Source organism: Macrobrachium nipponense, chromosome 45 (genome assembly GCF_015104395.2).
Source record: "Macrobrachium nipponense isolate FS-2020 chromosome 45, ASM1510439v2, whole genome shotgun sequence".
Classification (NCBI taxonomy): domain Eukaryota; kingdom Metazoa; phylum Arthropoda; class Malacostraca; order Decapoda; family Palaemonidae; genus Macrobrachium; species Macrobrachium nipponense.
This window is the reverse complement of record NC_061105.1, coordinates 17,943,124-17,969,652: the sequence shown is the minus strand read 5'-3', so window position 1 is coordinate 17,969,652 and position 26,529 is coordinate 17,943,124. Positions and strand designations below refer to the sequence as shown.

At 38.9% G+C, this 26,529-nt stretch overlaps 1 long non-coding RNA gene across 1 annotated transcript; it reads left to right on the top strand.

The window, feature by feature from the left end:
- The first annotated feature begins 1,622 nt into the window (after positions 1–1,622).
- Positions 1,623–11,228, top strand: LOC135214108 (uncharacterized). Its single transcript, XR_010314268.1, has 3 exons — positions 1,623–1,825; positions 8,888–9,029; positions 10,944–11,228. It is a non-coding gene; the product is annotated as an uncharacterized LOC135214108 (long non-coding RNA).
- The last annotated feature ends 15,301 nt before the right edge of the window (positions 11,229–26,529 follow it).

Here is a 26,529-nt window from a genome sequence, read left to right as displayed (position 1 = left end):
AAACGTATGCTGATAGTAAAAGAATAAAATACGAACTGGCAACATTTCCAAATGTCGTTGCTGCTGTGACAGGTTTACTCGTTCACAAGTTCAAACTCCATTGGAAGCGGTGACTGGTGAGGTTTCACGAATATTGCTGTTTTAAGCATAATTATTAATTTAATATAATATATCATTACAGTCATTGGTCGTGAGTGCAGCCAGGCAAAATCTATTTGGTTGATTAAAGAAGTAATATTAAGCAAAATTAGGGAATTCCATCGCCAATTAGCCAAAGCAGTTTTGTTAACCATTAATGAAACTTAAGGTATCATCCAGTTACGTTTTCTAGGTTTTATGAAAGACGTAGTTTGTGATGTTTTTCAGTTTTTTGTGAATAGGCTTAGTAGTAGGCCTAAATTGCTATTTGTTTAAAGTGTTGACTGCCTAGCATTTTAGTGAATAGACAAGGTCTCATGTCAGTTAGCGGACACAAATGTAAATATTCCTTTGCAATTAAATAAAGAATGTGAAACTGAAGATGGGTAAATATCGTGGTAGATCTAGGTAAAAACCCCTCGTCGGATATTTCTTTGGAAATTACAGGTTCCTCAAGTATTTTGGTTGAAATTACAGTTTCCTCAGGTATTTTGGTTGCTTATTAAGCATTTACCATCATTTTTGGGGTCGACTGTAATTAACCCCCAGGGGCTGTACTAAACACAACGAAATATATTATTTGACGCCCCTATCCCTACCTATACTCGGTTTTTTCCATCTGTCCACAAACCTGTGGTGTTTGCGTTTGGTAACACTGCGTCCCGGGCTTTAGATAGTTGCATTCAGCTTACATTCAAATATCCTATTTCGAATATTAACGGTGTAATTCGCATACAGTGAATTATTAAAACACTTTTCAGTTGCAAATGTACATCAAGATATCCTTTTATTTACCTAAAACGTACACATAGCGTAACTATTTAAAGCCCGGGACGCAGTGTTACCATACGCAAACACAACAGGCGGATGGACAGATGAAAAAAAAAAAAAAGTATAGTGCCTGTCGTATTCGCGGGAACGTTCCTTGCAGTCCATGCCCAGTGATCACTGCTTAAAATTACCAATATCGTAAGTATCAACAAAAGGCCTTTGGTATGATGGTCGTTGAACATGGGGAACCAAGCTGTGGTAAACACAGGAAGCAACTCACTAGGGTAATGCAAGTAATAGTGGCTAGTCCGATAGTTCTATTTTAAAATGCAGTTTCTTATAGTATTTTGTTTGGTTGCTTGTTAATAATTTCACGTTAACTACCTATTACTATGACTACCCTTCATGCGCCATGTTATAGGGGAACTCTTGGTTCAGACGCGTCACGGGTGGGTTTCGGGAGTAGAGACCGATGAACACGTATCCAACCAGTCATGTTACAACATTAATCCTACACTGCGTTAGGGCCGAGTGAAGAAACTGTGGGTATTTATGCACCAAGGTCTTTATAATAATTTCTCTCTAATTTTGTACGTGTTCTCACTACATGATTTTACCCTATATAGTTTACAATATCTTATAATTCAACACAGGCACCTCCATGCCTATTGGCTGGGTGGGAGGAAACGACGCTTTTAGAACACTTTATTGTCGTGGACGTCAGGTTGAGGGTTGCTTTTGGGGTTCGTTATACATGATTTCTACAAGTCGCTCCCTTCTCTTTCCATGGTTTCCGTCTGTCTATTTTCGTTACACCATTTTACAACATGTCCCGCCCACAACACATGCGTGACTGCTGAAGGGGGAAAGGTAACTGACACGATTTGACTTCAGACTCCATTTGGAAGAGCTTCCGGTAAGTTTTCGTAACTTACTGTTTTAATCATAATTATTACTTACTGTTTTAATTGAATAGGCTAGGCTATAATATATCATTGCAGTCACTGGGCGTGGGTCCAGCCAGGCAATTTAGGTTAAGATCAAGCAAAATTAGGGAATCCTGTTAGCCATCAATTAGGTAGCCAAGCTGTTTTTGTTCACCATTACTGAAACTTGAGGCAGCAACCAGTGACGTTTTATAGGTTTTATGAAGGACGTATTTTGTGATGTTTTGCCGGCTTTTTGCCATTAGGCTTAGTAGTAGGCCTAAAATCCTATTGTATTAAAGTGCCGACTGCCTAGCCTTTTAGTGAATAGACAAGGTCTCATGTCAGTCAATGCCTGCAAGGAGGACACAAATGTAAATACTATTAGCAAATTGCAACTAAGAAAAGGTGAAACTGAAGATGGGTAAGGTTAATATTGTAAGCATGAATAAAAGACAAAACAAAAGGCTTTAGTATAAGGTATAATGGTCGTCAACCTTGAGGAACCAGGGCCTGGTTGATAGCTAGTCTTCAGTTTGGTGGCGGTAGTAAAGTCACAGGAAGAAAATAACTATTTTGGCCAAGAAAAAAAAATTCACAGGAAAAGCGTAATTTATGGTGGCAATTCAACTAATAAAACAAAACATTTTGGGTCTCTCAGATGAAAGACTCTAGACCTTGTAGGTTGCTTGCCCTTACCAGATAAGTGACTGACTGTTCAGACAAGACTACTAAGAGATTCAGGGCCTCTGTAACACGGTTTTTTTGCAATAACTTTTTATCTATGCATTTCATAAATATAACGCTTACTCAGAATACATATTATCTACACATAAATTTTGACTGTATTCTGCATTACGTAGGTTGAATAAATTTAGTACGTATAATGTAAAAGTGGCTTTTTTTGAAGACAGGCCAACTTACTCGGAGAAAGGGTTTCGAACGCACTCGTTACGTAACTTATGACAGCATTTCTTTCCTCTTTCTCGATGGATGATTGGCTATACGTAACGAAGGCTAGACCTCTGGCAGCAATGATATAAAAGTTTAAATACAAGCAAAGCAGTACACCTTCATGAACTCTGAAACCTCTCCACTGATAATTGTCATAAAGAACAAACCAACAAAATATGTTAATAAATACAAAAACACTTCGATTATTAGAGTAACTCCCAAAATAAGTGTCCTGAGAAATTACAGTCTACTTTATAGGTCACAATTAGATTGACAAGATGTAGAGAATAGTTGGTAAATTTCAAAAACATAGTAGACAAGCTTGATTTGACAACTGCTTTATCCAATGTCAAGCAATTTTTATTTATTGGCTATCTACCTATTTACTGAAAAAAATAGCCGGTACCGTATTTTGGCTTTAAACCTTCACCAATAATTATCGTCAGAATGATGACTTCATGAGGCTCCACCCACTTTGGCCTCGTTATAATTCAGGATAACATTGAAGGCTATCATGGGTATTGTTGGATTAGAAAATTTAACTTCTGGCTATAAAAACTCATTTCTCGAGTAGTTGTAAGAAGTGCTAAATGATCCTCAAGGATCCCAGCAGTTGACCTAAACGTTTAATTCATGTATATTACTGCTATTACTTCATTAGCATTACTACGCTAGCACAGATACCCCACCCACATCTATGTATCGTTCCGCCATTCATAAAGTCTTTACATCCAACACGGTCGTATACGGCCTAAAGAAGAAGAAGAAAAAAACTATATCGGATGATCTGTAGGTTTGCTGGAGATTTTAGCAAATATAAGCTTGTATTTACTTTGGATAAAAATCTTATTTTAAAAAAATATTTATACAAAAACTGTTTACATACAATCTCTCTCTCTCTCTCTCTCTCTCTCTCTCTCTCTCTCTCTCTCTCTCTCTGTAGCATAGTGAATAGTTAATGGAAATGTTCAAAATCCTGAATGACATTACAAGTATTATAATCACGTTACGCTAAATACAAATCAGACCATAAACATTGGATTTAAACTAGAAACTGAATAATTACCTATTCAGTGTATAGTAAGTATGGCCACGGGCTTTCTCTTGTAAGTATGGCCACGGGCTTTCTCTTGACTGTATAAATTTGCAAGTTGTAAGACAAATGCAGTTTTGTAACCACGGGGACAATTCGAAATCCTGTTAGCCAATCTTGACTGCTATGTGTTTCAGAGCCGATGGAATAAGGTGAATGGGTTTCTGTCTGGTGAATGGGCGGGGCAACATTTCGTAAAACGATGTTTACCTTGCTTACGTAATGAATGTTTTTCGACTCTTGGCTCGTAATCATTGGCCTTGGCGTCGGCTAGATAATTTTTACTCTATAAAAATTAAAACTATCGGGTTTAGGTTATTGATAATGCTGACAAAATTTGTGTGTGGTTGTAAAATATACATATGTCAACTTTCAGCAAAGTCCAAAAAACCCTGTTACAGAGGCCCTGAATCTCATAGTAGGTAGGCTAACACAAGCTATAGAATAATTGCACCTCGACCATTCTCCTGTGTTCTATGTCATATATGAGGCAAGTTCAGGGTGGAACTAGGTAGCCTAATACTGGAGATTACTACCATGCCTCTCTGGTTCAGAAGTGAGTAGTGTAAGTTTGAAATAGGGGCTGAGTTTAGCACCAGTCCCTTGGAGATGAGTAAAATAAATGAAAGACTTTAAATATCTACTCAAACAGAATTCATAAACATTATAAGAAAAAAAAAAGTAAAATATAGGAAATATGGTCGCTGGCTGGCACAAACTAAGCCACAGTAGTGTGTATCTTCAGTTTTACTAGGAATTATTGTACCCTACCTGAAATTAGTAACAGGTTTAGATAAAACTCAATACTTGGTTGCTGCCATTTATGAACCTCGCTACAGGCAGGTGTGGCTATGTGTTCTAGTTATTATATTCATGAGGCCATCACTTTCATTAACTTGTAAAAATCAAGGTAATTTCACATATGACTAATTATAAAAGTTCTCATAAAACTACCTTGGTGACTTGATCAATGAAGGTCTTCTGTACTTACTTGTTACTGTATCAAGGTTTGAGCATATGCAGTTGATCAACTGCTGATTGTGAAAGTTGTATTGTATTGATAAAAAAGTCTTGTAAATTTTTTTAACAATTGAAAATGTGAATATAGTGTCTTAGAGGTGTCATATGTGATTGGTAAAGTAACTATGACATTATTTGTCTCAGTAACTATGACATTGTTTGTGGTCTTGGGCTTTGCAAGTCTGCTTAACTTAGCTAGATGTGAGTTTTGCGGATTGTTAATAAGAATCATGGTGTTTGAACTTAAAGAGAGGGTAGATCTAGGGTAACTATCTGCGGCGGCCCAGACTATGGCATTTGCGGTTTTTCTATGCAGTTTTACCTACTGAACAAGAATTTTAAGTAATATTTATTTGGACGACTGTAATTAACCCCCAGGGGCCAGTACTAAACACAGCGAAATACATTAGACGCCCCAATCCCTAGTGGATGTCGTTTCCGCGGTTACGTTTCTTGCAGGGTAATTCTAAAGAATAGTTCTGCCCGAACTGCAAGGAACGTAACCGCGGATACGACATCCACTAGGGATTGGGGCGTCCAATGTATTTTGCCGTTTTTAGCACTGGCCCCTTGGGGTTATTTACAGTCGTCCGAATAAATATTATTTTAAATTCTTGTTCAGTAAGTAAAATAACATTGGAAAATGTCAATTGCCATAGTCTAGGCCACCGCGGATTGCTTCTGTAGAAATACCAAAGGGAGTAATGAAATACTTCACCAAAAGCGAATGGTATTGGTAATGTAAATTTCTAAGTAGACTAGTACGACCCTCTCATTCTGCTGAAGTCTATGGGAGCCATTAGATAAAGGCAGAAGGTCATGTCCAACTTTATGGTTTTAAAAGTTTTGAATCACTGAAGCATTGCAGGTGAAAGTTATTTTGCCTTATAGGCGACCAAGATCGTCAAGGTACTGCCCCCCAGGAGGTGGGTACTGGAGTCAGTCAGGTCACTGGTCTGACTTTGCCCCCAGGCTCTGTCATCTTGTAGGTCATGGTTAGTTATTGCTTCAAGGCACTGACTGGGCTTTGGTGAGGTGACTGTGTTGGTAATCTGTGATTTCAGATTTGAATAAATAGTTAAGAGTAATTTTGTTGCCATAAGATGCTACTTCAGCAGTATACCTCACTGTAGCTTCATGCATGATTTGTGACCAAAACTGTCCGTCTGCTAATGGGCTTTGATAATTGTCCAATATGATGAGGGTAACAATTGTTTTTATATAGTTTATCTTTATCATTGTTGTAGTTGGAGCACCTCAACCTTATTGACTTCTGTACCCATTTAGCTACATCATTATTTTTAGTTATGACACTCTGTTAAAAAAATCTCGAGTTTAAATGCAAACATAAATTGATTAGATTAGATTATAAACTATGTAAAATTGCTGGTAGGTTTAAGATATGTTGACAATAATCAAGTGCAGGCTTTAACACTTGGTGATTGTTACTTGAGACTTATTACTTATCAGAAAGTTTGCTGTTTCAAGAAATCTTGTGTAAGGACAACGCTTTTTCCCTATTTTCATTGTAACCAATCATCAAGTCGCGTTGTGCTTACTTCCATCCGATAGAGCGTTCCGCGGCCTTTCCACCGATGTATAACACATGCAATTCCATTATTTGTACGCTTTATTATATCTAAATGAATGTCTGTAAGAAAACACAAATTTACCGTCTCGGAGTCATTTCTGTTTGCGGTGCGAGACTGCACTACATATCCGTCCGCACCTGTCTATGTCAACTCAGTTTGTCTGTAAATAAATCATCAGTACCCAGCTACCTGTCTTAATCTCTGGTCCTCACAACTGGTGACCTCCCAGAGTTGGTGACACAAGCGGTTTAGGCCCAGCCTTTAACGGACTAATTACAGCTGCTTACCTTCAGAGAACCTTTAATGGACTAAATACGGCGCCACAGTTTAGGTCTCTGAAAACTCCACTGTGAGGACTACACCAACGCCATTAACGGACTAATCATGGCACTGCTTCCCAGCGTGTTTTGCCGTTTATTTCGAGGACGGGTAGCTGGGTGCTGGTCACCCAACACAAAATTCAGGCGGCGGTTCAGAAACATCCATCCGACGTCGCGGCCTCCTTTGTCTCACCCGGGGGACACCAGATATCTTCTCGACCCGCCGCAACTGCGGGCCTCCTCGGTTTTCCCCCGGCGCCATTGCCACACCTGCGAGTCCCCAGACGAAATACCCTGCCTGCCGGCGCCGCTGCTACACTCAGGGATGTGCTTTACCCACCCGACGTCGCTGCCCGTGGGCCTCCCCTGCCTGCCGACACTGCTGCTATACCCAGGGACGTGCTTTACCCACCCGATGTCGCTGCCTGTGGGCCTCCCCTGCCTGCCGACGCCGTTGCTATACCGAGGGACCTGCTTTACCCACCCGACATCGCTGCCTGTGGGCCTCTTCAAACCCTCGACGCTGCCGTTATTCCTGGGGCTCGCTCGGCCTTCCTGACGTCGATGCCACGCCTGTAGTCCTCCTTGGCCCACCGACACCGCTGCCACGCCTGTGGGCCTCCCCTGCCTGCCGATACCGCTACCTGTGGGTTTCCTCGACCTGCTGACGCCGCTGCTCACCTGTGGTTCCGCTCTGCCCGCGGGATGCCGCTGCCGCACCTGGGGATCCCCACGGCCCGTCCCACTCCACCACCACACACAATGCAGCTCTCTCTCTCGCAGTCTTGGTCGCCCGGCATACAGTAGAACGGCCCAGGCTACCGCCAGGGGAGGCATCCTGTCGATCGGCAAAACCGAAGGACTATACTCGAGGACGCCCCACATCAAGTGCCACAACGACACGGGGTCGCCCCCTGCCTCAAAGATTGTCATCCAATAATTACTCCATAATCATTGTCTTGGGGCGGAGTATTTGTAAGGACAACGCTTTTTCCCTATTTTCATTGTAACCAATCATCAAGTCGCGTTGTTCTTACTTCCATCCGATAGAGCGTTCCGCGGCCTTTCCGCCGATGTATAACACATGCAATTCCATTAGTATTTGTACGCTTTATTGTATCTAAATGAATGTCTGTAAGAAAACACAAATTTACCGTCTCTGAGTCATTTCTGTTTGCGGTGCGAGACTGCACTACATATCCGTCTGCACCTGTCTATGTCAACTCAGTTTGTCTGTAAATAAATCATCAGTACCCAGCTACCTGTCTTAATCTCTGGTCCTCACACTTGTCAACCCCTTCTCAATGTAGCTACGTACTTGTTTCAGACTTGGTCTTCAGGTTATATCACCAAAGGCCAACTAGTGATGTTTTGGATAATTAATTCTTTTAGGCAATGAGCTTCTTTGGTTGATATGACTTGTCTGTTGTTGATCTGATTTCAGTTTAGGATAAATAGATAATGGTAACTTTTTGGCTGATTTGCAGGCTGTTCTACTATTCACATTATTGCGCTGTAGTTTGACGCATGAATTGTGACCTCAAACTGTAGGTTAGCCTGTGCTGTTTCAGGTAATTTTCCAGGCATGTTGAGAAGCTTTAAAGTTTTTATAGTTTATTATGATCACAATGAACTTAAACATTATTGTCATCAGCAGTCAACACCAGTCAGTTATAGTCTGCTATTCTGCTACTTAGCAGCACTTTTGGTTCTTGCCATGTTTGGTGTCTATACCTAGCAAATGGGTTAGGAGTGAAGTTTTGAATGGGATGACTAAGAGCTGCCTCTCCGAGGGAAGTACTGGAGTGGAATCACATTGTTTTAGTTTTTGGTCTCTGTAAATGTTTAATATCGAATAGCAGATTTGCCAGGCCGTAACCTTGGATAGTTTCTGTGTTACTGTTGAACTCCATTGTTAAATTTTCTATACTTTTTTGCAGTTGTGCTATTATTCTTCTAATTAAACTTTCTGTAAAATTATATTTCTACAAAGTATAACAAACTGCAATATTTTACATATTCCATTACTGAAAGGTGCTCTGTCTAAGTTTTTATCTCCCCTTAATTCTGTAGGTAGTGCCAGAGGTGGGAGGTATGCCAGAGAGATCAGATAGTGGAGAAGGCGTCCTTTCTGCTGCAAGAGAGGCTGGTTATCAATTATTAGAGACAACCATTTTGTGTAAAGAGCAAATCCATTGTTTTCTTCATGTGGAAGGTTAGTATGCCAGGTTGCTTGGAATTTTCTTCTTAGCAGTGCTATTGATACTGGTGTTCCAGAGTTTTAAGAGGCTCTTGCTCCACCCTTCACTTGTATAGATTTTGTCTGCATATAAGTTCATTTGTTGATATAACCGTAATTGTTATTCGCAGGTCATTTTCTGGTCTGTTTTCTCTTGAATCACATCTGTTATATGGAAGCATGCTTTGTGAGCTTGTCACCTTCCAGGCCTGTTCCATAGAAATGAGTGCTCGTTTTGTTCAGGTGTTGTCATAATTGCCTCCCAAAAATGTAGCAGAAAGGGGCCCTGAAATTGCACTACTACTACTACTCTGTATCTTTCTTGTGCTTTCACATGTACTAATCTCCACGTATCTCCAGCCTCCTGCCCAATAGTTCTCATTCAAGTAGGTCTGGCTTCTCTTGCCTAGAGGAGCCCAGCTGACACTGCTTCATACTGTTCTCCTCAGGTTGTTTGTCGAACATATCCAAACCATTCCCAGCTTCCCTTCATCATTAACTTAACTTTTGTAATTCCCCTTTTGTAGCTATTTCTGACTCTCCAGCTTTCTGATCGATAATTCTTATAATTTGGATGCATTACTTACTCTTTTTAGTGGGCAAAATTTGGATTCGAGCAGTTTTCTCAGTTTTGCCCACTGGATTGTAACTCTTAAATGTTTGTTCGTTAAGCATCTGGTTAGTTCAGACCTCAGAAGTAGTACCTATTCTTGGATCTAGTAATTTTGTTTGTAGCGTGTATTTACATGCAAGTTTCAACACATGACTGGAGTGGGATGAGATACAACTTTATTGGCAATTTCTTCTACTAATGTTTTGTCGTTTATTCTATCAATGTTTATTGTTGTTTTCATGTGCTTGTCGATTTATCCTTATTTTCATTCATTCTTATTTTCCTTGATCTCTCTTATTTTGTCTTGCATCTTGGTATTCTGTTGGCAAGTACATGGCCTTTCAGACTTATCCCTTAGAAACATCCACTATTGTGTTCAAACTCCTCTGGTGTGCACATGAACTGAGCTGACAATCACATATTCATCCTGGGTTGATGCAGAGGACATATCCAAGCCACCATTGTTATATCTATTTATGGACCTTCTGGAATATCTCTTTTCATTATTTCTCACTCTATATCCTGCTACCTGATTAATAATACGGTATATGGCTGTGTAGTATCCATGATGGGCTAGAACTTTATCTGGCACTTTCATAGTTTACCATATAAGTAATTACTATACATAAGTCTATATGTATATTAACCAATTACAAAATTATATACGACTAAGGGCCACCGGGAGGGAAATTCTTTGTGTTAAGAGCACTGATTTTTTTTCTACTGTCTCATAGACCTTACCTAAACTGTAGAGTATACCATTTGTAGTAGAATACTATACAACGAGAAATGAGGTAAGCAGGTTGAAAATTTGCCTGCACCTTTAGGAATAGAATTAGTAGATAGAAATACTGTGCCATAAATACCGTGCCACCTAATCTTAAATGCAATTTAAATTTAATTGAGATTGGGAAAATAGATTTTGTAAGATTGAGGCTTCATGCACATTAAGAAAATAATTATTTTTAGTAATCTATTGTTTATTCCATTGTAGTGGACAGCTAACTGTCTTTCTTTGGGAATTGGGTAATCAAATAATGCAAAAGAGGTTTGTAAATATAGATAAACTTGTTTTACAGCTTTTCATAAAAAATGTTTGAAAAGTCTCAAACCATTTTATACCCTAGTTTCAATGTAGATAGGTCTTACTGAATAAGAAAAAGTTCTAGCCAGACTTGAGTTTTATTAAATCAAAGATTACTGATAGTTAAGAGTTTAATTTTGTGAAAAAATTTCCAAATTTCAATAGTGAATTTATATAATGTCTTTCATTGAAGGAAGATTGACGTCATATTTCAAGAAAGTCTACATCTGTGACCTGGAAGTTTATGTCTGTGACCTGGAAGTCTACTTCTGTAACATGGAAGTCTAGGTCTGTAACATGGAAGTTTCTCTCGTGACCTGGAAGTCTACATCTGTGACCTGGAAGTCTATGTCTGTGACCTGGAAGTCTACGTCTGTGGCCTGGATGTAATTCAAGACCCAATTGATGCCGGAAGCTCGGCCTACCAGAGGTCCCCCCCTCAACCTGAAACTTAGTATGGTTTTTTTTTTTTTTTTTTTTTTTTTTTTTTTTTTTTTTTTTTTGTAAGGAGCTGACTTTAAATCTGATTGCTGAAGGAAGTTTCACAATAACATAAGTTGTCCAGGAATAATACATATTCAGACGCTAAGCTGTTTTTAGCCACTAATTAGAGAAAGTTGTCTGAATATTATAATTTTCTGGACAATTCATATCACAGTGGAACTTCCTTCAGCAATTAGATTTACAGTCGGTTTCTTAAAAACTCGCAGGTACTAGTTTCAACTTAGTATTAAAGTGGTTAATGATGGATTAAATCTGTACATACAGCAAACTGGGATCTGCTTGTCGGAAGGGATGAAGAGCTGTACGTATTTTTCTGCATGATGTTATTGTGGCATTTCCATCTATGTATAATCAGAGCACGAGACTATGACATTTTGTAAAGGTGTAAAAGTTACTGTAATTTTCATCTGGTAAATAAAAACCAAAATTCCTGGACACACTTTTATTTAAATTAAAAGATTTCCAAGCAGGGTGTGGTTGAATAAAATCAATTTTTTTTTTAAATTAAAAATTGATATTATTTTACCTCTTGGAGCCAGCATGAGAGGCCACTTGGTGTTCTTAGCAGGAGACACCCAGTCAGGCTCAATCTGTTTTTGAGACTAATTCATAGAGTTCTTTTGTAAGCTGACGATTAGCGAGATGAGTATTAGTCCTAACTTCCCTTGAGCTTGAACAGATGTATTCTCGTCTTCTCTGTCAGTGTTAAAGAAGAAAGCCAAGCAGAGGAAATGGAGTTGTGACTGGGAGCCAGTGGGATGATGGTGAAGGTCACTACTTAGAACTTGGTTTAGTTCACCCTTATGCCTTCGTCCTAATGAAGTGTAAACTACACAGTCTTATGATGAGTGGCGTTAAGCCACGTAGAGTCGCACTGCTGGAATTTCTTAACATATTGAAGCAATTCCTTTATACATCACGAGCAACTCGATCGGTCTAAACATACTTTTCGAAACCCTGCTTTCCCGTTTTCACAAGGGAACCTCAAGTCTCTCTTCCATATCTTACAGAAAATGAGGCTTGTATTCCGCCCCATAGAACAACGAGGAAAGATGATAAAAAACACTGACTACAATAAATCTATTCTAGAGCGTGTTAGTTGTCCAGATACTGATTATATGCGTCTCTTAACAGAATTATAGATCTTTGGCTGTAGCTAAAGGACTGATTTACTTGTAAATGTTAGTTCATATGGCTGTTTAATATGTATACTTATTTTCAAAGATTTACGTATATAGAAAACTGACGTAGTTCCCAATATGGAGTTGACTAAACTATTTTGAAGAGGAATTCGTGCAATTATTATTATTATTTTTTTTCCCCCTTCCAGTGATGTCCCGCCAAATTTAGCAGATTGTCAACGCAAGCGACTCAATTATTGGAGTCTTCCAGTTATATAATCGAATTATAGAATCGAACACTTCAAATACCTTTTCGTAACTATTACTTTGTTCACAGACATTTGGTGATGGATTAAATTATAATTTGTTCACAGACATTTGATGATGCATTAAATGATAATTTGTAAACGCATTAAATTATAATTTGTAAAACAAGTTATTTTGATTATAAAGCTGTTTTATTGACTAGAGCCTCAGTTATTTTGATTAGAAAGATTTATTGATGACCAGAGCTTATTTTGATGTGAAAGTTACGTGTAGGTCGGTGATTACAGAAATTTATTTTCAACTGCAGTGATTTTTAATTAAATTTTTGTTCTTTGGGTTTTATGTTTAATTTCTGAGGAATTTTACTTGCATTACGGCTGGTTGTGGCTGAATATGTTAAGTACTTTATTTATTGCAATTTTTCTATAGTTCGTTACTGATGTCTGTCTACAGGATTATTAATTAAAAATATGAAATTTACCTACATTGCCTGATGTCTTTCTGAACAAGGGACCTACCGGAATTTCCAAACTAAACCAAAAATAGTCTGTTAAACTTTATTTTTAAAAGCTTACAAGTCATCCTCCAGCCTTTGTTACAACAAAATCAATCGATCATACCAAGACTCGTACGGCCCTTGCAAAAGCAGACAATTGACCCAAATGCCTTCTCGTCATATGGCCAGACACCATTCAATATAAGTGATTGAGTCGGGTAAATGGTCAGAGACGTGCAAAGCTACTATATCCTCCTGCCCCGTTCTTCCTCCCCCAGCAGGACGGACTAACGTCAACCTTCACCGTACACGTGGACCACCAGGCCAGTTTAGTGTGTGTGATAGACCTTGCAAGTATCATCCCATTGCCAGTTAATTAGAAAAAAAAAGTTGGACGACCATGTAAGTTGGGAGAAGTCTCTATAGCTCCTGATGAGAATATTACTGAGGGTGGTTTGAATTTACAGGACTACGTATATAAACATAGCTTTTTGTATTGCCTCTCGGAGCGGGGTTGCAAGACTTGGAAAACTGTTATAGTGCCAACCAAACTAGAGCTACTAATACATTCAGGTTTAATATTGCTCAACATTCACAAGACTATGGAAACTGTTTTATACTCACCATAGCAAAGATTATAAACATAGCTATCTGTACGGTTCGTCTGAGCAGAGTGCGAGACAGAAACCTGTCAGTCAAATGGACTTAGGCCTACTACTAAATTAAGGTTTAAATTGCTCACTACATAAGACCATGAAAATTGTTATTTACGGCTCATCAGACCATAGTTCAGTGGTTTCCAACCTGTGGGGCGAGACCCCTTTGGGGGCGGGAGGCTAATGCTTGATGAAGGGGATAATTATATCTGAAAACTATCGATTATGATGGAATTCAGAATTTAAGAATATTGAAAAAATATTTCAGATATAAATATGAAATTTAGTTGTCTAAATATATGAACTATTTAAAGTTCTATATTAAGGAATTTATATATATATATATATATATATATAGTAATATATATTATGTGTGTGTGTGTAATATTGTGAATTATTGACATGTGCCGACTCTGCCAGTAAATTACAGTATTTAAGGAAGGAGTGGTTGCGCAGAGAATGTGCCATTCAATGAAGGGGGGCGAGAATTAGAAAATGTTGGGAACCACTGCCATAGTTGCTAGACTAAAAATAATAATAATTTTTTCTCTTTATCTTTGCTGTATCTAACATTACCTCGTCATATTACCACCAGGACAGCCAAAGTTGCTACGCTGTAGACCTACCAATAGGCAATGGTTTGGAAAAGCTTAAAACATTTTTTGTCAGTGTTTTGGATAAATCAATTCTTGGTCTTTAAAACTTGAAAACTAAAAATTACTTTTTGACAAACTGGATTTGTTACAAATGGTGCTGAAACATATGATTATCAGAAGTTATAAATTTTAGTTTGAAATGTCATCCGATATTTACATTAAACAACTTTGCTTTTTCCTGTCCTATTACCAATTTCCTGTTAGTGAACTCCAAATTCTCGACTGTTCAGTCATCTTTGATAACCAAAATCTGAAAAAAAATGTTATGCCACAAGGAAAAAAAACAATTAAGCAACTAATTTTCTAAGCACAAATCTCCCCCGCCCCCCACAAAAAAAAGACACCCATTTCGTGGTGAAAACCCTTTTCAGAAATGAGATACAATCTAAGCAGGAGATTATCCAAACATACTCAGGAAACAAAACAAGATCTACCTCACGTTCACCTCTCTTTGGAAAAACTCCCAAACTAACACACCTTCTAGGCAGGAAATTTCCAACTGCGTCCTCTGGGTAAACTCGCCCAAATCGACACACGTGAAAGAGAGAAACTACCAGACTGACACCTTCAAGGAAACAAACTTTCCAAAACACACACACTTTAAAGTTAAAATGAACACCTGAAGTAATACACTTTCTGGGTAAAAAAAAAATAAAAAAAAAAAAATAAAAAAAACATAAACTAATACACTGTAAAAAAGCAAAAACAACCTAATACGCTGGATTAAAAAGTCAAATCTGACAAGTCTTCTAAAAAAAAATGCATAAAACTTCCAAACTAATAATTTCTAGGCAAAAACACCCCCAGCAAACCAGACTTAAAGTAACATAACCCCGATATTACCATTCGCATGGCATCCCCATCTCTCTCTCTCTCTCTCTCTCTCTCTCTCTCTCTCTCTCTCTCTCTCTCTCAGCAAATACGATTCGTTCCCAACAGTCTTGCAAAATTCCTGAATATTTCAAGTGCAAATGATTTAAAAATCTGACTGCTACAGACTAAATAAAAAAGACCAGTTCGTGCCCCTCTCTATCTCAGCAAATACGATTCTATTAGCCATCAAAATCAATAGGAGTCATTTCCCCAGTGTGATTCCGAAGTACGAAAGAAAATATGTCTCAGCGACCCAGGATACTATATCACTGAGAGAGGTGGCGGGGGAGTAGGTGACACAGTCGGATGGCGTCTGATAGTTTTGAAAAGTTATTTTTTTCCAAGAGTATGTTTTTCAAGTTCATGCGTTTTCTTGCTCAGATGGAGTAATCTTGGAAATGTTTATTGACAAAAAGTTTCACGAGAGTTCCGACACTGAAAGCATTTAGTTTGCAGGTACTTTTTTCCAATGAGAGTTTGTATCGGAGTTATGTTACTTAAAGTCTGGTTTGCTGGGGCTGTTGTTGCCTAGAAATGATTAGTTTGGAAGTTTTATGCATTTTTTTTCTTATTTTCAGATTTGACTTTTTTTTTAATCTAGCGTATTAGGTAGTTATTATTTTTTTTACACAGTGTATTAGTTTGGGAGTTGTTTTTTTCTACCCAGAAAGAGTATTACTTCAGGTGCTCATTTTAACTTTAAAGTGTGTGTGTTTTGGAAAGTTTGTTTCCCTGAAGGTGTCAGTCTGGTACTCTTTCTCTCTCTCTCTCTCAGGTGTGTCGATTTGGGTGAGTTTACCCAGAGGACGCAGTTGGAAGTTTCCTGCCTAGAAGGTGTGTTAGTTTGGGAGTTTTTCCAAAGAGAGGTGAACGTGAGGTAGATCTTGTTTTGTTTCCTGAGTATGTTTGGATAATCTCCTGCTTAGATTGTATCTCATTTCTGAAAAGGGTTTTCACCATGAAATGGGTGTCTTTTTTTTGTGGGGGGCGGGGGAGATTTGTGCTTAGAAAATTAGTTGCTTAATTGTTTTTTTTTCCTAGTGGCATAACATTTTTTTTTCAGATTTTTGTTATCAAAGATGACTGAACAGTCGAGAATTTGGAGTTCACTAACAGGAAATTGGTAATAGGACAGGAAAAAGCAAAGTTGTTTAAAGTAAATATCGGATGACATTTCAAACTAAAATTTATAACTTCTGATAATCATATGTTTCAGCACCATTTGTAAAACAAATCCAGTTTGTCAAAAAGTAATTTTTAGTTTTCAAGTTTTAAAACCAAGAACTGAAGTATCCAAAACACTAAAAAAAATTTCTTTTAAGTTTTTCCAAACCATTGCCTATTGGTAAGTCTACAGCGTAGCAACTTTAGCTGTCCTAGTGGTAATATGACGAGGTAATGTTAGATACAGCAAAGATAAGAAGAAAAAATAATATTATTTTTAGTCTAGCAGCTATGGCAGTGGTTTCCAACCTTATCTAATTCTCGCCCCAGTTAATTGGATGGCACATTCTCTGCGGCCCCCTCAACCCTCCTTAAATACTGTAATTTACTGGCATAGCCGGCACATATAGTCAATAATTCACAATATTATGTTATATATATATATATATATAATATATATATATTATATATATATATATATAAAATTCCTTAGTATAGAATTTTAAATAGGGAGTGTTCAACAGCATTTTGCTTAGGAGGGAGTGGGGCTGTTCAACAGCGTTTTGCTTAGACAACTAAATTTCCTATTTATATCCGAAATATTTTCTCAATATTTTGAAATTCTGAATTCCATCATAATTAATAGTTTTCATAACTGTGTGCAAGTCAAATGTGTTTGTCACTCATCAGAATTGTGTGTGCAGCATTCTTTCAAGAAATTGCCATGTAATTTAGGATTCCTGCTTTCTGAAATACGTAAATGGTTTTCAAAGAGTTCCATAAGAAGAGAAGCATATCTGTCTCTTTTCAAAGTGATGGACCCTGATGGGGAGCGAAATGACATTCCATCTCCATTCCAGCAAAGCAATCAGGTACAAGGTGGCTTGTACGGGGAAAAGTTATGTACAACACTCTAGTAGTTAACTGGGAGGAACTTAAAGCACACTTTTTGTGTGCTGAGCAAACAAGTAACTCTGACATTTAATTTAAAGCCCGTCTGATAGGTGAAATGCTGAGAGATCCTGCCAATTACTGGTATTTTCACTGCATTACACCAATTGTACAGGAGTTTGAAAGGGTGAATGCAAACTTTCAGGCAACTGATGCTGACCCTCAGCATTTGGAAAGTGAACTGTCCATGCTAGGTCAAAGTCTACGTAGAAGAGTGATGGATGTCTTTGGGGAAATGCTTCCCATTTCTGAGGTCGACCTTGGAGCACGGTTCACTGTAGAAGTGTCGCAGTACTTAAAACGATGCCCTCATGGAGATGCAGAGGAAAAAGTTTTGGTAAGTATGAAAAAAAATTAATGTTAATATGTATAATGCAAGTTTCATGAGGGCATGACTCAAGTCCAATTTGATATCGACTTGAATCAGCTTTGCAAGTCAATTCTTGAATATCCAGATAATGAGCTCAATATTACTGAGCTCATTATCTGTAGCTATTCTATTGTTGTTGTTGTTTTAGCTGAGGTAAAAATTTTCCAGTTTGAAATTTAGTTTCCTGCTATTTTTGGTGACAACAATTTCACATTTTTTCAGTCTGTCAAATCCACATGTATCAGCTTTATTACCAATCTGTTACCCACATCAAGGAACATTTTGAAAGGACTTTGCAGGATCCATCCTTCAAAAGTATTGAGCCAAACAGACAGGTGTAAATTTATAGACTTGCCATCTCAATACTTATTAAATCAAGGTGAAATAAGTAAAACTGAGCAGCAGTATAGAAATATACTGTTTGTCAATTGGTGTGAGGAGTGTGTGTTTATTGGGAATATTCCCAGTGATGCTGTTCTGGGTGGGAGTTAAATCATACCAGAACTCTATTGGAGATCACCCATTCCATGAATTAGCCTCCTACTGCCTAACATGCCTAATCACATCAGTCAGTAATGCCATAGTTGAACGCATATTTTCCCATGTGTCACTTGTAAAAACGAAAGTAAGGAACAGAATGGGAGTAAATTTGCTTGATGCAATCATCAGGATTAAGTGCCATCTCCTCCTCCGAAATATTTGTTGTCGGGATTTCATAGTGACCAACGAAATGATGAAGTTGTGCACCAGCAACATCTATTCAAGTGAGACAAAGGCTGATGATTCCTCTGAAGTGTGTAATTTTCTCAATGATTTATATTAGAAAGTTCCAGATGGGGCAGGTATATGTGATATATTTTTAGGTATACTATTATATCATATAGGTTATAAAGTTATTTGCAGGTCTATGACATATTCTTTTCATACTTGTGATACTTATAATAGTCTATTCCTTTTTTTGAAAATAGTTTATGAATTATAAAATATGTAAATGTGCTATATGGTTTGCTAATTACAAACCCAGCTTTATGTAAGCCATAGGTGTAATAAATATACCTTTTAATTTTAAGTGATTTGATCTCATTAGGTTTAACATGTTTTGCTAGCTAATATGTACTAGATGTTGTGGAATGTAGTTTATCTGCATTACATTATTTCACAATATGTTTAATCATGGGTAAATTGTCCAATTTTTATTTTTTTAGTTGTACAGCAACAAATATAATATTTATTGAACTGATTTTTTTTAGTGTATTTCCTTGCATTATTATTACAAAACAAATATATGTTTGATTTATTCTTATTTTTATAGCACTTTCATACTGGGATCAGGGGCATCATTTCAGAGAATTTTGGGGGGATGAGGGTGGGGGTGTAAAGACGGTTTGGGGAGCGAAGCGACCCTAATCAGCTGGTTTTTTATTTTTTGTATTTTCAGCTATTTTATGTGTTTTTGGACGCCACATGAGCAAGGTATTTCAGCAAAAAACTACATATCCCCACCACTGTTTTTTTTTCTCATCCTCACTGGTAGCTAATAGATAGATAGATAGATAAATATAACTTAATGTGATGGCACATTTGAATTTTGGTAGGAATAATGGAATATCAGCTGTTGTTACTTATTGGGGATTGAAGCTTGGGGAGGGGGCAAGTTGAGTTTTGGGGGCAGTTGTCCCCCAGCAACCGCCTCCCCCCCCCCCCCCCCACATGGGAATGACACCCCTGAGGTAACTAAGAGAAAATGTAAATGAGGATGTTTATGGCTAAATTAACCAAGGATTACTTGTGGATAAGGGAGGTTGGCATAAATTGGATCAGAGGCATCTGTGTCAGACCCAAGTTGCCTGTGCGTGTAATGGACTCCTTGTTGGCTATCGTTTATCGTGATCACTTGATTTTGTTGCTGCTGCTGCTGCTGCTGCTGTAGTTTCTGTTGCTGCTGCTGTAGTTGCTATTGCTGCTGCTGTAGTTGCTGTTGTTGCTGCTGTAGTTGCTGCTGTTGGCTTTCGGTCGGAATTTGTATCTGGCGGGCTGCTTCGCTTGTCGCCACAGGATAAGCAGTTGTTGTCGGAGGAGGAGGACTGCTGCTTCCGAAGGCAGCACCCGGGTCGCCGTTGAAATTTTCCGCTTTTGCCAACACTCTGCAACACTGCAAAGATATTCAGTGATGGAAACTGTGGTTCAACTGGGTAACCGTGCGCTGCAATCAGCTGAGGTGATTTGATGTCAAACCCAGCCATGGCTACTTATTGCCATGCCGGTCCCAAGCCCGGATAAATGGGGAGGGTTGGGTGAGGGCTCGTAACCTGCATCATAAAAAGATACCCTATGACAGAAACTGATACAGTTGGGGTTGCGAACATTGGGAGATGTGAGCTTCACTATGGTCCTGAGGATACTAATGAGGCCCGAGCCAGGGTGGTCATGAACCTTGGTTCCTTACTTCGAACTGGCTCATATGATGCTTTCCTCCCAAACCCCCAAGACATTGGTGGGAGGAGGCTGGTGGAAGGTGGCCACAGAGGTGCCTCACCAGAAGGGAGTCGGCCGCCCTTCAGCACAAAAGAAAGTTGTCGAGTTGGATGTCTAAATGCGAGAACAATGTATATGACAGGAAGATCAAGTTTAGTGGCACAGGAAATCAAGAGATACAACTTGGAAATTGCTGGATTGAATAAAACTAGGTGGCTTGGTTGTGGAAAAGTAAGAATAGCTGTGTCGTTCATCTATTCTGGTAAAGACCAGGGAGAACATGAAAGAGGTGTAGCAATAGCTTTGAGTAAGAAAGCTGAAAAAATGTTGGAGCATTATGAATGTATTGATGAGAGAATAGTCACTTGCAGGTTGCTAGGTAAATATACAAACATCACCGTTATACAGGTTTATGCCCCTACTGAAGAGAGTGGAGAAGAGGAGAAGGATGAATTTTATGAAAAGCTAACTGGAGTTATACAGAGGGTTAGAAGACATGATATGTTGTTGCTGATGGGGATTTCAATGCTAAAGTAGGAAGAGAGTTTGAGAAGAAGAGAAGGATGAATTTTATGAGAAGCTTACTGGAGTTATACAGAAGGTTAGAAGACATGATATGTTGTTGCTGATGGGGGATTTCAATGCTAAAGTAGGAAGAGAGTATGATGGCTTTCAGGGAACAATTGGTAAATTTGGAATTGGAGCTAGAAATGATAATGGGAGAAGACTCTTAGAGCTATGTGGCGCATCTGGGTTATCTATAACAAACACATATTTCAACCATAAATTAGAGCACAAAACTAAGTGAGGGTCGCCAAATGGATTGGTACAAAATTTAATAGATTATGTTATTGTAAATCAGAAATGAAGAAGTCTATATTAGACACCAGAACTTTTAGGGCCTGCTGTGTTCCTTCTGACCACAAACTCGTAATCTCCAAGGTTAGAATAAATTTAAAGGCCAATCAAGAAAAAAGGAGAACTATAAAGTTTGATGTAGATAAGTTGAGAAATGAAAGAGTTAAACAACAGTATGAGGTGAAGGTAGGAGGCAAATTTGCGGCATTAATTAGTATGGAAAATATGGATATGGATTCAGAGGAATCCTGGGCAATATTAAGTTCAGATACTAAGGACGTAGCAACAGCAGGTGTTAGGTTATAAGAGAAGTAACAGAAACCTTGGTTCAGTGATGAAGCAAAAGTTTTAAGTGAAGAGCAACAAAGGTTGAGAGTTCAAATGGACGAGAACAGGACCTAGAGAGAAACAAAAAACAAACTAAAAAGACAAAGAAATAGAATGCTGAGAGAACTAAGTGATAGGATGAAGCATGATCAAAACATGTTTTGGAAAGAAAGAGCTACCAAAGTTGAAGTAGCTATGGAAACTGGCGAGAGCAGGGCTATGTTTGCAGCTGTGAGATTCTTGAGGAACGCAAGCCAGAAAAAGTTTGGAGGGAGTGATGGCATGTTGGATGAAGATGGGAACTTGGTCACAGACGAAATGGAGAAAAGGAATCTGTTTCCAAGGTATTTTGAAAGACTCTTAAATGTTGAGACTACCGGTAGGGATGAGTGGGCATTGCAGATTTAAACGAGGCCCTGGAGGTACAAGAAGAAGAAACATTAGTGCAGAAGAGGTGATAGATGCCTTAAAATCTGTAAAAAATGGAAAAGCTGCTGGTGTGTGCGGGATAACTGCTAAAAGCAGGAGGATGAAGGATGATAGAGGCATTAAGAGTTGTTTTTAGCATAGTTTGGAAAACAGAGGTGGTACCAAGTGATTGGAAAAAGGCAATTATGATACCAATATATAAAAATAAGGGAAGCAAAAGGGAGTGTGGTAACTATTGGGGCATAAGTTTACTTTCAGTCCCAGGGAAGATATTCATGAAAGTAATACTAACAGAATAAGACCTATAGTAGAAGAGAACTTAGAGAACAGCAGTGTGGTTTTAGAAGTGGAAGGTCAACAGTGGATCAATTTTCCTTAAGACAGATAATGAGAAGAGATGGGGAGTATGCAAAGCCAATATTCTGTGCTTTTATAGACTTGGAGAAAGCTATGATTCAGTATGGGGAGATGATAATTGGAGAGTGGCAGAACACTATGGTATGATAAGGATACTAAAGAACTGGTACCAAGGAGTGTGCAGCTGTGTACAGCTGGATGGACAGCAAAGTGACTGGTTCCCAGTTGGAAGTGGGCTAAGATAGGGATGTGTTATGTCACCCACCTTGTTTAATGTATATATTGACCATATAATTGAGAAGAGTGATGGAGAATGAAAACAGAGGGGCTAGTATTGGTGGAGAAGTTTTTATGGATTTGGAACTTTGCTGATGATGTTGCATTGGTTGCTGATACGGGTGGGGCTGTAGGTATGGTAATGAGGATGGAGACAGAGACACAGAATTTTGGCTTGGACACCAGCACAAAGAAGAGCGAGATCATGGTTGTGAGTAAGGATGATGATTGGGTGCACATGGAGGATATGACAATCAGAGGACAGGAACTCAAGCAAGTTGAGAAGTTTGTTTACTTTGGTCAAGGCATGAAATCAGCTTGAAAACTAAGATGAGAATATTCAATGCAGTAGTACTACCAGTCCTGATGTATGGTTTGTCCACTTGGGCACTGACCAGAACAGAGGAGAGAAGGTTGGATGCTTTTGATGTGAAGCTGCCGAGAAGGAAACTTGGAATTAAATGGGATGGTTATGTTAGAAATGAAGACATCAGGATGAGATTGAGGCAAAGACCAGTCAGTATCAGGCTGAAGAGGGGAAGGCTGAAATGGTTTGGACATGTTGAGAGGATGGATGGGAATAGAGACCGCAGGAGAGCATTGAAAGCAGTACAAATAAGAAGAAGACTGCTGGGTAGACCACGAACAAGGTGGATAGACATAATTGTCAGGGATCTTGAGGATGAAATCCATAATCTAGTGGAAGCAAGGGAAATGGCTCGGGATAGAGACAGATGGAGAGGAACTGTATCAGCATTATGCCAGTGGCCAGTGGCGGGAAGATAAAGTAAAGTAAAGTAAGTAAGATTTGATGTCAGGAGATAAGAATTACAAAGTAGCTGTGAGTGTAAAATTAGTGCTCATTTCTTTCGAATTCCCCAATAATATTTCCTTCAAGTGCTGAAAGAGCCACCTCATAAACCAGATAACAAATGGCACTAGTGGACTTCATTTATAAGTTTATAAGTACACTTTATAGAAATCCCACTTTCTAAGTAGGATTCCTGTACTGACTGGGAATAGTTCCTACACATGGAGGGGAAGGAATGACTGGAAGGGTTCGCTCAAAAGGAGTAGGAGGTTCAAAGGAACATTTCATTGCTTCAAGGATTCAGTCAGGCAGTAATTAAAGGGGTCATTTTCTTCTCAAAATATGTTGTGCAATGCGTCTCATGGCAGCAGTGAATCATATACTTGTGTTGTCACAAGTAAATATGGGTTAGGATTTTTGCCTGCAAGATGACCAACATGCATCCATTCACTGTTGCTGCTGTTACTCTCCTACTGCTTCTTCCACCAGACGACTCGCATTTGTTCTAAGTTTCAGTAATTCCTGGTGTTTTGTCTGGTGTGGGAATAAATCCTACCTCAACTTTGCTTGTTTATGCTGGATTCGGAACTTTAGTAGATTCACATCAATCATGCATCTGATGTCTAGGCCAGTCCCTTACGACGCTCATGATTGCCTGTTGATAAGCCAATCACAGGGCTGGAAACTTTCAGTCCCTAGAGAGAGTTCACATAGGCAGGATGTATGTTCCACCTCTCCCCAGGGATACGTCTTTCAAAAGTATCACCTGGGGATAGGTGGAACATACATCCTGCCTATGTGAACTCTCTCAAGAAACTGAATGTTTCCAGCCCTGTGATTGGCTTATCAACAGCCAATCAGGAGTGTCGTACGGTTGCCTAGACATCAGATGCACGTTTGATGTGAATCTACTATAGTATGATTGTATGAACCCCTTCTGGCAGAGCTAGGAATACCCATCATGGGCATGAAGACAGGTGTCCTATCTTTTGGGGGACCAACACAAGGCACCTATAGCCATGAGACTACTTATAGATTAAAAAATAATCACAGTATGGGAGCAGAGCATTAAAAAATCCACTTTTCATTATTTGAATATCTTGTGATTTCTGTGTAATAATTTCAGGTTCCTAAGACCACTCTATTGCTTTCTTTATGTGACCCAATGTCAAGTCAACTAGACTTCTGAATTCTGAGGTCATTTTTGGTGATCGTCACAAGAACCCTGATATCACCAAGGATTCTGAAGCAGGTCTGCAAATGGTCACTGGAATTTGTGTTTCAAAGACATCTGGTGAACAGCATAAGGATACAGGTGTACTACACAGCAGCACCGAACAACAGCATTCATCGTTACTGTATAAGAAAAGACGCAGTAATACTTACTTTTCTGTAGTAAATGGTGATCCAGCTCACAACAAAGATGCTCCAGAAGACTGAGAAACTGCATCCAAAGGCTACTGGGCGTCGATCAATTATTGCAAAATGTAATGTGGAGGAGATGAAGACAGAGAAGCCAACCAATGCAGCTGCCCAAGACAGAGAGATCAGATTCCTAAGGCTTTTCAGGCTGCCTGCCGTTGGGAAGTTGTCGCTCTATGCAAAGGAAAGAAAGGCAGGTTTGGATCAGATACGAAACGGAAAGTGGGGATCGTGTCGTTAGAATTTCAGTACCAAACTGCAATAAACAATACAGCAAATTTTGATCTTAGTGTGATTCACAAATCGTTCCGTGAAATCTTATCACAGTTTCGGTGTGGATTTTATGCTGGAGTCCCAAAACTGTGTGTGTACAATACTCATACTGTACTGTAAGGAATATGCTATAAGCTGTGGTTACTTTCTTACAGTAAATCATGCGTTATTTTTTCTGACCTGCGGCCCCCAACTGGCCAGTTTTCCCACATTTAATCTACAAAGTTAATCATTCATGGTTCATGGGTCGTTTCTTTGCAATTCTTTTCCACCAATGTTTCCTCAGAATCTTCTCTATCCATTTTTTTCTTTTTATTCTAGACTAGGTGACAGAACAGGGCTGACCATTCCACTGGGCACTGAAGTTAAGGAGTAAAATATGGAAGATGAAGCATTTTGGTCGAAAAATTCCTGGAATTTGCGAATACCACATTAGAAGGGAACAGTTTTTTTGTCTAAGCATTCCCTTCTGTCGTGAACACGTGTTTTGCAAGTTGATGGCCTAATTAGTCTAGGGACATCTGAAGAAGTGCACTAATCATGATATAAGTGCCAAGTTACACCTCCGGTCAAACGCACTGGCTCGCTGTTTGGTCAACAATGTATCGTACTGCACTCAATGAAAAGGCTCATGCACTGTTATTTGTAGATAGCCTGTTTCAGACAGATTTAATCAAAGAATGCATACACCAATCTGCTAAATTCGGCTGCAAGTTTCCTGAAAACGGGTTTTTAACTGGTTGTACTAACACGAAGCTCACTCCTATTAAAACCATCATGATTTCACGAACCAAATGACAGAATTATTTTCATTATTCTTCAAAACAGTCAAGTCAGCAGAACCTAAGAGTCCAAAGACAATAAGGCAATGCTTCTGGCCTATGTTTCTGGCCTGGTATTGCTTCAGATCCCGTGGTCTTTGAATGGGCTCTATTGTAAGCATTGACAGCCATTCTAGTTATCACCAGACTAAGACAGACATCTTGTCTAAAAGTAGTCCATCTTTGTGGCCTCGAGTGATAAGGCTGACATTCAAATTCTTGCCCACACACTTATGCGACTGGCACAAACTGGTCAGTTCTTTAACATCTATGGGGGCTATTGGTCAAGTCATCTGCGTGTGTGGGCAATACCCAAGCATACTGGAGTGGGTGCTAGTCCCGGCATGAGAAACTAGATGCCAGTCGTGTATGTGTATAGCCATCTTTGCAGTGATAAGACTGAAAACCAGACTTCTGTCCAACTTACTGTGATAAGACTGAGTCTGGAAGGCACAGATGACATAAGCAGAGTTCACCACCACCAACAGGAATCCATTAAAATCCTCTGTTGAAGACAATAAAAGAAATAAGAATAATCGTGATGTTTTGATGAGTCATTATATCAAGTTGCTGCACATTTTGTACAATTATCTCTATCCCTCCCGGAATTGGACTGTTCCTATTTTATTGTAGCACCTCAATTCTAAAACCTCTGCCACACTTAAGATCATT